Source organism: Lytechinus variegatus, chromosome 8 (genome assembly GCF_018143015.1).
Source record: "Lytechinus variegatus isolate NC3 chromosome 8, Lvar_3.0, whole genome shotgun sequence".
In the NCBI taxonomy this organism is placed as follows: Eukaryota; Metazoa; Echinodermata; class Echinoidea; order Temnopleuroida; family Toxopneustidae; genus Lytechinus; species Lytechinus variegatus.
In genome coordinates, this window is record NC_054747.1 from 2728603 (window position 1) to 2742309 (window position 13707).

The 13707-nt window shown below is 31.6% G+C and overlaps 1 long non-coding RNA gene across 1 annotated transcript in view; it reads left to right on the forward strand.

Moving 5' to 3' along the window:
* Positions 1-7321, forward strand: part of LOC121420718 — a 33908-nt gene extending 26587 nt beyond the window's left edge. Inside the window, exon 3 of the long non-coding RNA XR_005970806.1 lies at positions 6729-7321. This is a non-coding gene — a long non-coding RNA (uncharacterized LOC121420718). The remainder of the gene's footprint in view (positions 1-6728) is intronic.
* Positions 7322-13707: the final 6386 nt, after the last annotated feature.

The following is a 13707-nucleotide window of genomic DNA, read 5'->3' on the forward strand; positions in this document are numbered from 1 at the left end:
GCGGAACGATAAAACAGTCGTTGTATTGTTAAAATTGGCAATTCATCCATGTTATGCAAAAAACGAAATAAATGACAAAAATGGGACGAAAATACGTAAATCTATTTGAAAAAAACAAAATTCTACAAAAAGTGAAAAAATGTGATTCCGCATGAGTGTTATGAATTCCACATTACTGTGAAAAGATTGATTACGTCTAGGGAAGATAGTTCTTCGTCTTTTAAGTTCTGCAAATGCAAAGGAACTAATCTGTTCCCTAGTCACTCTCCGTTCAGAGTGAGGTGAGGGACCGGTACTGATGATGTGAGATTTCAATCTTTCAAGATTGAATTTTTACCCTTTTTGGAGTGAAAGTGTGTATTTTTTTTTCAAATTTTCACTCCAAAAGAGGTGAAAATTACTCTTGAAGACCGAAAGCACACTCTATCAGAACTGGCCCCTCGTCTCACTCTGAGAGGAGTGTGACTGCGGACCAGATTAGCTCCTTTGCATTTAGAGATACAGAGATACATATATACAATCTTTGGTAATATGATCATGATGATGGACAATTATTCTTTAGTTTATTGTGAAGGAATCACGTTCATAATATGGAGAAAAGAAGAAATATGAAAAAGTGGAAATTAGGGAGAGGCTGGTAAATGATAGTACAGAAATGGAAATGTCAGCTAAATTGGTAAAAAAAATGTTTTATTTGTATTATATTCTTTGGGTAAATGGCTATTTTAAGATCTTGTCAGAGAAACCAATTGAAAGTTTCGCAAAAGAAATAGAAAGCATGATTTATTGTCGTGAAAAGTAAACTTTCAAATATCTTATAATATATTAGTACATTTAACATGTTTGGCAAGCCTATGTAATCCGAATTCATTGTAATTGCGTCACAAAGGATGGTCAATCAAGCCATAAGAACTTGGAACGAATTAACAATTCTTGATTAAGCAATACAAGTATGGCAGTCAAAACTATTTACAAAAATGGGGGACGCATAGTAAAATTTTGGAAAGTATTAAGGTCTCAACAGATCTTATACAGTTATACATGTACAAATAAAAATGAGATTAATATTCCCAAAGCTTTAGAAATATAAATGGCGAAAGAAATCGAAAAAAATAATCTTTGAAAAGTTGCTGATAACTCGAATCATACATTCTTTGTGTAAAAAACTTGGTAAGATTTCTTTACACAACATCGTGTTAAGTTTACGCACCTTATCCATTATTTTACCTAATTAATATTCATGTTTCAATTTAGCCCATCGGTGGATAATCCTTTTTTGAGCGTTTAGGGGCGACTAAACCTGTTTGGGACCCCTGGGAAGAACTGATTGGCTATTAATAGTTAATCTGAAACGGGTCTATCCCAACGATTTTTTTTATTATATACATTGTTAAGTTTGATTATTGTTACATTGTTATATTTTTTTTGATTATTTGATCATGTAATGTTTATTTTGCATTTTTAATCTTGAATAAAAACCAACCAACTATTCATCCTCCATTACATGGGCAAAAAATAACACACACACAAAACCACCATTTAAAGCAAACTTAAAATAAGGAATTGATTTATGATTTTGTTTTACCTTTCCACAATATATTACGTAGTAATATAACTGATTAGTCAAAGCAATTTTTCTGATAAAATTCATACATATCTTATAATCCTTCAAATTGCCATACCATTTAAGACAAAAATAAACAATCTGTGAAAGCGTTACAGGATTTCTAAGCAGGTGATTGATTCCAAAAGAAAATGCAGTCAGGGGCACTTATTGCAGTAAAGTAAGAGCTGCCCACCATTCGATAAATTTCTATTTTTCTAAGATAATACATGTAATATATATATATATATACACGTTCTCAGTTACGTTTGGCAGCATCTTTGTCAACGGTAGTCATAATACAGTTAAGAGCAACATTGTTACTTCTATAATATGGGGAAAATGAGGCTGACATCAAAGTAGTGTAGACTGCAGTACAAAATGATTACCGGTAACCATTAAATGTACATTATAGGCTTGTGTAACCCAACTGAACTGTACCAGTGGTTTTTTAATCAAGAGCAGGACAACATCACACCTTTTAAAATAATGTTAACCTGGTTAATGGAACTAAAATCAGGACACATCAATCTTTATGCGGTTAATTGATGGAATGAAAAATGTTTTTAAATGCTATTAAGGGATGTCCGTTGATGGCCAATTTTCTAAATTTTAAGAAAGAAAAAGCAAGCTAATGAAATTACGGTAATGTGAATTGAATCTGATTTAAATCTTTCATATCATGTGGCAGACTTATGGGCAACATATCACATTATGATGAAAAATGAGTTAAAGCATATGGCCATTAAATAAGTGGATTTTTTGCTTGATTATTAATTCGCAGTCGAAATGATTTTACGAGAATGAGGGAGAGGGAGAGAGAGAAGAGTTCGAAAAATTTCAAGAATATGTTTCATCATTCACTTTATTTTTCTTCATATTTTGTCAAATTCGAGACATTTAACGTTTACTCAGATTACCATATAATAAGATGCAAGCCTGTATCATTTCATAAAACGAATATTCAAATGTATGAGCCTATTTTCAATATCCAGAAAGTATAGTTTGTTGAGTTTTTGTTGATATTATGTCTGGCTCTGTTTGTATATGATGTTAATGACTATTGGGGGTTTTAAAGTTAAAAAAAAAAACGCTTTCTTCTTTTGGGTCATTCTTGGTCACGAGTGTGACAGAAATTTTGACAAATCTTTACTTCAATTAGTAATAACTTAAGAAATAGAAAATTATAACTTATTATGATGATTTTAATACTATAATTTCATTGTAAAATTGAGGGGAATTTTCTTGAAATTCGCAAGAATTTCCAAATGAAATTAAACTTTCGAAATCATGCTTCTATGTGATGTCACACACGTGACCCACTTCTTTTGACCTCTGATCTTGAACCTGCATTTTGGATATAACAAAATATATTAACAAATTGTAGCTGACTTAACATGTAAATGTTACATAAACTTTGAATTACTAAAGCTCTAAAATGTTCAGATTTATAACTAATTAAAGACAAGATTTGTCTTAATTTCGTTAACACACGTGACCATGAATCTTCTTATTTACCATCATCCTTTTCTCTCCCTCATTTTCCTCCTTATTCTTATTTATATTCAAACATGTTTTGATATTCTACCTCATGCATCTGTACACACGATTCTAAAATGATGAGAATTTGTCTAATTTCTACACATTTCTGAATAAACAACCGTTCTTGTTTTTAACGAATTCCAAAGTGCCACAGAGCTAATTGTTACGTTGTTGGGAGCAAATATGTAGTAACTATGATAATGGTCACATGAATACAATCCCATAGCTATAGGTCCAATTATGATTTAAGGAAAATAAATCTAACTCTTATTTCCATAACCATCTAGTAAGACGAATTTCAGTTAGGGCGAGATTCACGTAATCACGTACACCACTTCCAAACAAGCGGAACCGTGATGGAACTCCACCGCCGAGGTTTCGGCGGCGTGACCAACGGTTCACAGGGTTTTCGACCACACTTTCCCGCCAATTCAAAATGTGAGGCGTCACGTTTCGACAAGACAAAAAATACGCTCGTATCCTATAGGTCACGGGTTCCCTTCACAAGCATTATGGCCCGAATTATATTATTGAATCTAAAATTCAAGAAACATTTATGTTCAAAACCGCAAAAGCGACTCAAGGACATATGGAAGTTTTTTTTCGACAATCATCAGCTGAATTTTTGCTTAACCATCCTTTAATTGGCTAACTTTCCTTTCGTACAAAAAATAGAAAGAAAGTTATATCGATGATGTATAAATGACTTTGATGGGTGTACGACTAAGATGTTTTCGATGAACAAGCATTTTTTTCTAATATATAATATAATTACCAATACATTTGTGATCTTCGTGTACATGTGTATCTGAATAATAGGCCCCCTTACTAACTTGATACTTGAATATTATGTATATATATATTTCAAAGCAACGTGGGTTTTCTTGGAAACAAATTAATACAAGCCCAGATACTGTCTGACGTAGCAACACGGGTGTTTACTCTTAATAGCCATTCGTTATAAAGATATTTCATACATGACATGTATAACAATTTGAAGCGTAATGTACAAACGATATTACATCGAGGAACATTTCTTTTGGTTGAAAACATCGGAATATATCATTAATGAAACAATATTTGTTAATTATTTGCACAATATTGAGCAATCAATAACTTAGTAGGTAAGGTAGTAAGTAATTCGAACTTAATCGTCATTGTGTATTTTTGTGTGGTTTTTAAATAACTTTAAAAGGTTGGAGCTTCCTTTAAATCAAGACAAGAGCTTTATAAAGCAATGAAACCTCAATGAAATTGCTAATTCATATTATTTGCCGTATGTTGATTACTTACACATATGTTGATATACCTATGTATTTAGCTTTTCTTCTTATTAGATGTACAAGCAAGCAAAGTACAATTTGAAATCCTCACCGGCCAGTATAATGATGATAATTATAATATTAATGATAATAATAATGGTCTCAATAATATAAATGATTAGTTCTTTAAAAAAATATAAATTTGAAATTGAAAAGGTTTTGTTAGTATTGCACGTCTCAGCCAAAAGGCTTAATTATGTACATAAGGTGCATAATACGTGAATGGAAGAGGTGTTTTAATTTTGTATAGGGATAATGCAAGTGCTTCTTGAAAGGGTATGTTTTAACACAGATTTGAATCTGTTGAAGTCTCTTATTGATCTAATATTATGAGGCAGGTTGTTCCACAATTTTGTTGCCATCATATCATTATCCTTGTTTCTGCTCTGTTTTGTAACAACAAAGTGGTATTAATTTGTGTAATTATTTACCGCAGTACAGTGTATATTTCGTTTAATATTTTGGTGATATAGAGATTTTCTTCATCATTTCATACAATGTTCCTTGGAATAAAAGGATAATGTTTTCGTTTTGCTGGAAAATGAATATTAAGTGTGAATATAAGTTGATATAAATGTAAAGAAATAATTCGCAGAAGTTTTTTGGAAGTGAAGCCTTCAACTTTTTTTTTAATTTAATACAATTCTATGGTAATGTTGAATTCACACGAAGTAGAGTCTGAATGAAAAATTGAATATTTTCAACTGCGTTAAACAAAATATCAATGTGCATTAGAACTTTGAAGAAAATTGTGGATAAATCAGCATGCATTTGACACATGTTTATATATCATGAACTACACTAATGCTTTTTTATTGTGGTTAGTGTCATTGACATACGTAAATAATATCATTCGTACTATTTTAGTGGGTGTGTTCATAATAAAATATTAACCAAAGCGTTTATTTAAATTTCTTTACTGTTCACAACATACATTTTTTCCCCTGATAAATGCATATACAACGTTTCCTCTTTTTTCACCTTTTTTCTTGCCTTTAGTATTTTGCTTCTGCTGTAATAGTTTTTCGTAACTTTATTCTTTTCATACATTATACATTATGTAGTCAAATGCAGCCAGTTTACTGTTAGCGGTCATTTTTTGATAGGTCGTTATTTTTTTTATTTACATGTCCCCGCTATTATCATTATTTCATAAATCCTGTAAAGATATTCATTTCCGAATTGTTTTTAAACTGGAAATAAAGGAAATTCAATTGAATTTCGTATGAGCGCAAAAGAAATACGTAACTTCTCAAATGCGTAGAAACAATATAACCATTTATGAGCGTACACACACTGCATTTTAATAAATAACAACGTAATATAACCCCTCCGTATTTTTTATTACACGTTTTTATTAAATTTCCCCCATAATCAATTAAATAATCATGCAAATCATTCCAAAAATGGGGCAAATGTTTATGGCCATGCTTATACATGGAATGAATAATTGATTATTCATCAAGAGGCAGCACAAAATTGATATTTGACATTATTTAGTCTGGATAATCATCAGTGATTTTGTAATTTCATATTAACAGAAATTCCAATCAAAATATCGTAATTATATGCTGTTATCGATAAAAGTGAATAACGAAAGACTCAAATACTTTTCTTACTGAAGAATTTTAATCTTATTCATAACTTAAATAAAAATGCTTTTGGTGAATGAATGTCATTTGAAATCTGACTACTTCGAACGAAAAAAAAACCCTCTTTGTCAATTTACCTAGAATTTTCTTCTGGGTATTTTGTCTGTGATTTATCATGAATTATATCATTGATTTCAGATCGCTTCTAGATAATGTCCTGTGAAACCTTCATGATCAATACTTCTTGTAATATTTTGTAATCAGCCATTCATATATCTTAATATAGATATCCATTTGTAAATATCCAAAACAAATTAATCAAATACATTAAATTCCCTTTGGAATGCAACATTCGAGAAGAGAAGAGAAGTGTTGTGCAAATATATCTTTTATTGGTGTACTCCTGTGATCGTTTCTTATTGTATATTTCAAGGGCGTTGTGAGATGACTCACAAACTCTATGACACAAAGAAATTCGATAAACGAAAAGTCGATTCATATTTCCTCTTTGATTTTTCAAATGAGCTTTGTTTATTTTTGAATGACCATTGAGTAGAAATAAATTTGTGTCCATAGAATTTGCATTTATGTGTAAGTTTTCTTTATTTCGTATGAGGAAAGGAGAACTACTTTAAGCTAACTTTTAAAATTATTCTCGTTATTTCCTAGTTCGTGATGCGTCCAGACTGACCAATCAGTGATCGCCATCTCAGAGAGCGCCGTGTCACGCGGAGGAATATGGACCGGCCTCAGGGTTCCGTTGAAAAATACCGGGGGTACGTGATGCTAAAAAGCAACGGGTATAAATAAAATAAACCCACATTCTCTTTATCTGTCTATGTGCTGATGACAAATGCCAATGGGCTCTAGACCAACACAAAGAGAAAGGTGTGCTCATTACACATTTTCATGGAATGTATACAAACTTCAGGTGTATCTGTGTACCGCAGGTATATCACGTGGAATACATTCTTCATCGCAAACAACTTACACTATAATGACTTGATATACAATCAATATTTCTTTGTGTGAGTAAATGGAGAATTGTGTTGGTGTGTGTGTAATTTATCGGACATTATTTCAAAATCAATTTTAGAATAGAAGGATCAAGAAAAGAAAATAGCTATTAAAATGGGGAAAGTAGGGCGGCACTTGCAAAAATGGGAAACAGTAAAATTATGACAAGGTTAAGTTTGTAAGTCTTTATTTACTTTCAATATATGTAATGCTTCTCCCGTGAGCTTGTTATATTCAAAATTGTTCATCGAATTGTTTTGTACTTATAAACATGATTTATTTATGATGATTGTTAGCAGGTCTTCAGGACAGTGGTGTGTTGTGTGTGTGTGTGTTGGGGGGTAGGAGTTTGGTGTTTAAGCATTTTTATAATAACTGAAGTTCATTGTTTTCTTTTAAGATATGTATGATTCATGTTAATATTAAGTTAGTGAAAAAAGTGAAAATATGAAATGTAAAGTATTATATGTGATTGGAAATGTTAAATTGAAATGTTATGTAACTATTTGTTCATGAAATCAGAATAAAAACAGTATATAAAAAAATCATTCCTCGTAATTCTGGATTAGATTTGCTTTATATATAGCTTCGGTGATGTTTGTTTAAAGTTCATCCGAAATATTTATGAAAATGTTAAAAACGCATATTCATTTTCAAATATAAAGAGACAAAAAATTCGCACTCATCACAAGCTATGCTTTCTGAGTTGTTACCTCCATTGTTTTGTTCCATTTCTTAAAATGTGTTGATGCTTTTATCGTTGGAAATAAATGCACTTTCTAGTCCAAATGTACTTTATAGGATAAAAATGGTGTATTTTTGGCTCACTCTGTCCTTGCTGTATTAACAGGATTAAGCAATTGTTTCAACCATACATAGTATTAAAATAAGCTGTTTTAATTGTTTATACAACAATGACAACACTTTCTACTATATGAGCCTTGCGGTATTTGTTTAAAACGGTTTAAACAAGTGCTTAAACTCTTAAACAACAAACTTCCATGTTTAATACTTTATTGAATTCTCATAAATTAAGCAAGGTTGTTTAAAATTTATATCAACAATACTTGCAAAACTGTGTCAAGAAATATTGGAGTCATCAATTAGCTTAAATACGTTCTACCAGCACAGGCGCTATCCATGTTGTATTGTGCATTAATTCTACCATATCTTAATCATGGAATTCTGGCATGGGGTAATGCCTCTCAAACGAGACTAAATAAAGTCTTGCTACTTCAGAAAAAAGTACTGAGAATAATATGCAATATGTCCTTTAGAGCTCATACGGATGAATTGTTTCGTCAGAAACGTATCCTTAAAATCAATGACCTGTACCGCTTGCAACTATTCCAATTCATGTATCAGCTAGATAGAAATAGTGTACCTAATGTCCTACAAAAGAAATTTATGAGAAACAATACTTTACATTCATATAATACGAGACAATCAAATGACTATCACTTACCTAAAAGTAAAACAGTATTTTCTAGCAAAACTGTATTTTTCACAGGACCAAAACTCTGGAATTCTCTGGACAGAGAAATGAAAGAGGCAGCTAATCGATTTAAATTACTCATCAAAAAATTTCTCCTGAATTCTTATTGATTCAATCTAATATTTGTGAACTTCATACTTATCCACGGTAGTATTGATTATTTTTTTAAGTCCATATTTACTTTTGTATATAGTGTAAATACATTTGTGTTACAGTGTTTATATCTATATAATTTTATAGAATTTTGCTGATTATTTTACTCTATTTGTATCATATTACCCTTGTATAAAGTTTTGATAGGGGGTCTACATTTTACAAGCTCTGCTTTTTAGTAGGCCCCTCCACTTTTTTCATTTCATTGCTACGTTTCAATCCTGCATATGTTATGCTTTTTTTTCATTGTAAACATGATTACGAAATGTACTTTGATGATTGTGGAATATGAATATATCAATAAATAAATAGATAAATAAAAACTGTTTAATAACTACTGTTAAGTTCATATAAATTCTTGGGGAATAAAGAATTGTTATTATGTACGCTATAATTGGATGAAGAAAAGCAGGGAAATGTTATACAATACCAGGAAACAACTAAATGTTAACGGGTGGTGGTAAAAGTATTTTATGATTACCCTCTTAAATTCATAATAATGTGCAAATTACGTAATGTAGTAAAACTCCCAACATGCCAATTTGTATCAAATTGTTTTAGTGCTTTCTGTTCATTTCAATTTGGGTGCACACAGACATGCTTTAATCAGTTTTTTGCTTGCACTGTAAACATGGTAAAAACGCTATATACTGTACGGACCTCATACAGTAGTTTGTTAACAGTTTTACAACTATGGTTAATGTATTTAGAATTAAGTATTAAAAATAAATCTTTGTTGTTTAGGATTTTATACATATTTTGAACTGTAAAAACAACTATTGTAAGGTTCACAAATAGAAAACAGCGTTGTATGATTTTTTAAGCAGCATTATTACTGTGTATTATAGCTGGCCCATGTATTTTACCCAATTTACTATTTCACATGCTTTATGTGAATCTAATTATCAGTATTTTCAGTATTATTTATTATGTCACATTTAAAAGGTATCCATTTAAACCTTTGTTATTTTATGAAGATGGTAATTTGTTACCGATTTATGAACGAAAATACAGGCAGTACTGCAAAAAGAAAACGCATAAACATTATTCAACTTCTCCAGCAAGACATTTACATTGTATGGTTTATTTTTGTTATTAGAATCAAATGCGCCATTTTGACTTTAAAGAATTTCGAGAAAATGGACATATGAATTCGTCGACCTTGTAACTCTCCTTAGATTAATTTGAATTTAATTGGAGTTTTAGAATTAAAACAAAAATTGTGAAACTTAATTGTTTTTACCAATTACTCATAAAGCTTTTGTCCTATTTATATGCATATACTTGATATAATTTTTATGACCGTATTTCATTTATAACATTCATCTTACCTCAAATCGTAATGTACTGTTTTTCTATAATTTTGATATACTTTTATATGTATATATATATATATATATACATGTATTTTTGAGAGAATGTTATACATACAGCGAGAATAAGCAATGAGACGTATATAGACGGGGTTCACTCCATCAAGCTTTCGGCCATAATTGGGCCTTCTTCAGCTATCTGAAGTACAAGAGAAACAAGTGGCCATAATGTATAAACAAATTTGCGGAATATATATATATATATATATATATATATATATATATATATATACGTATATGTTTCTAATTATGTAAGCTATACACGGTATTCGTACCTACTCATCGAACTTAATATATTGTTGTACATTTGTTTAAATAGAGGGTCTATACCTAACAAGTAACGCCTTTATGGATCCTTCATTTCATTGGGTTTACTTGAAGAGAAAACTGCACTATTGTTACACTTTCTACTCACAATGCAATATATTTCTTCTATTTTTGTATCGTATGTATTAGATATTGTATTTATGTCTACAGGCTTATCCTGCCACAAGCCTCAGGTTTTAGGGTATACGCCTTCTTCCTTAATCCCAATATGTACATATTTATATTTTTTATAACAAATTGATTTATTTATGAATTTATGTTTACGAAAAATGTAATGACAAGGAAGAAAATAAATGTTTTATTTGAATTGAATTGAATATTGATTTGAAATTGTCACTTTGTTTGATATTTGATAAATAGAAGTTAAACTTGATAACTTGAACATGTTTTTATCATTTACTCAATTTGTGTTAATGACCTATTCCCCTATTGCAATATGATCGAATGATTTATGTAAGCTTTTGGAAAGTCAAACCCCCTGCTTCTACATGTACAAAGTGTGCATTACTTTTAATTAAAATTATTGAAGTGAAATGATATATTAATCTCAATATTATGCAAACTTGTATGGTGCTGGCACTTTGCAGTAATAAATATATCCGTGTAGGCCTCTGTGTTGCTGCTTTTGTTGTATTGTTACTGTAATTTACCTCACCCTGTATTTATTTATTTATTTATTTATTTACTATTCTATTTATCTTTTTAGTTTTTCTCAACAGAATAGTCCCAATTGTATGGAGATCCTGAATAACAGAAAACAAAAATATATATCTACATATTACATAAAGAAAACAAATAGGCATTGAATTCAAGAAGAAACAAGCACATTGTTGTGAAATCGCCCATCCGTAATGATATGTAAATTCTATAGGGGCCTACATGTAGCCCTATATCTTGGAACAATTTACTATTGCGATTATGATGTTTTCCCCCAAATTTTTCCTTTAATGTTGCTTTGAATTTGGAAAAAAAAACATTCAAAATGCTGTTAAATCGCTTTGAGGTCTACATAATAAATATATAATGTCTTTGTACATTCTTATCTTGCGACTGTGTTTCACCCTGTATAAACGTTTAATGTAAAAAAAAAATGCAAAAGAAAATGTTTGCAGAACTAGACTTCAATCATGTTAATTATTGTTGAGTGAGAGAAGTGTTGAGTATTTCCTGTTAACCTATATCTCGTCCTGTATTGATAATGCAGACCTGTCTGTCTAATAAAGGTTTCACTTCGTAATTTCGAAGGTTCGTAATTCCGAAACACGTAAATTGCCTATACCTCGATGTTCGTTAATCCGAAAACGTAAAAGGGTTCGTTAATCCGAACATTTGTGGCGTTATTCCAAAGGTTCGATATTTTGAAAACGTAATAAGGTTCGATGTTCCGAAGGTTCGTTAATCCGAAAACGAAATAAGGTTCGTTGTTCCGAAGGTTCGTTAGTCCGAAAACGAAATAAGGTTCGTTAATCATTTAGTGTTCGGACTAACGAACCTTCGGAATTACGAACCTCATTTCATTTCTAGAAGTGACCAATATACACGCTTGTGAATTGTTTTACCAGTTTGCAGTATCACTTGAACTCTACATATCTTTTCGTTTTCTTGTGTGGACCTGGATGGAGTTGGGGAGGAAGACCTGTGGTTTGTGGTTATTGAGTTAACCTTTTCCATACCCAGGTAGCCTCTCCAACCCTCATCCAGGTCCTATTTTCTTTATCATTTAACATTGAAATTGTTCGTCCAATTGACTTGTTCGTTACTCTGCATTCTCTACATGTGTATTTGAAATGCCAAATAAAATAATAATAATAAGTATAAGTACAGTTTATCTTGGACCATAATCTGTGTTATATGGGAAGCCTAAAGTATCTACATGCTGTTTACATAGTAATATCCCTGCCGGAAAGAACACAGTGTCCCACAGTGTGAAACACAGTGTGAAATCATCTTCACACTGTTAAATTGGAGCGTTTTAACATTGTGAATCACATCTTCACATTGTGAACGAGTAAATTCGCACTGTGAAATCAAACATCACTAAGTGAACACTCTGTGGTAAACCACACAGTGGAGGTGTCCACAATGTGAAATCATCTTCACACTGTTAAATTGGAGCGTTTTAACATTGTGAATCACATCTTCACATTGTGAACGAGTAAATTCGCACTGTGAAATCAAACATCACTAAGTGAACACTCTGTGGTAAACCACACTGTGGAGGTGTCCACAATGTGAAATCATCTTCACACTGTTAAATTGGAGCGTTTTAACATTGTGAATCACATCTTCACATTGTGAACGAGTAAATTCGCACTGTGAAATCAAACATCACTAAGTGAACACTCTGTGGTAAACCACACAGTGGAGGTGTCCACAATGTGAAATCATCTTCACACTGTTAAATTGGAGCGTTTTAACATTGTGAATCACATCTTCACAGACACACTGTGGGACACTGTGTTCTTTCCAGCAGGGATGGGCGGAAATCCCGGGGGGGGGGACAGGGGGACTCAAAATAGTAGGGGAGACACAATATCAAATGTCTCCCTACTGCTTTTGGTCTTTTATGATGGAAAGAAATACATCCTTGAAATCGAAACAAAAACATGTATTTTTGACGAGGTGACCTTACTTTTTTGGTGATAACCCATTTTTGGGGGGCTTATCAAATTTATTTTGGTCGAAATGATCTTACATTTGGGGTGATAACCAGTTTTTTGTCAAATTTTCCAGCCCCTGGTCCCCCTACCTTTGGGGAGAGATTTCCGCCCTTGAATTTTGATGTTGAATATATTATTTACACTCTAAAAATATTGAGTAAAAATTTACTCAATATTAGGTAGAAAGGGAACAAGCATGTTTGTTGTGTATTTTTTCCCTCAATATTGGGAAATTGCAAGTTTAAAGGGTTTATTTGGTACAATTTTACATACATACGTAACAAGAACTTATATAGCGCTTTACCAAATATATTATCCAAGCTCTTTACAATGAATAACTAATAATAATAATGAAACTACATGTACATTGAACAGCACTTAAAAAATGTCTACGGGGACAGGTGTTTGATCTGAATGCCCTGTTCACCCACAGTTTAAGGAATATGCCCAGAAGGCAATCCGGCAGGTTTGTAACTCACAAGGGCTCTAAAAACACCCGACCTAGGCTAAACCCTAATACAATACCAACTTACGGAAACATGCCATACAAAAAAGACCTAAACATGAAAAGTTAAACCACTAGTTACAACAAAAAAATCATATAAGGAGGAAAGGTTTCAATG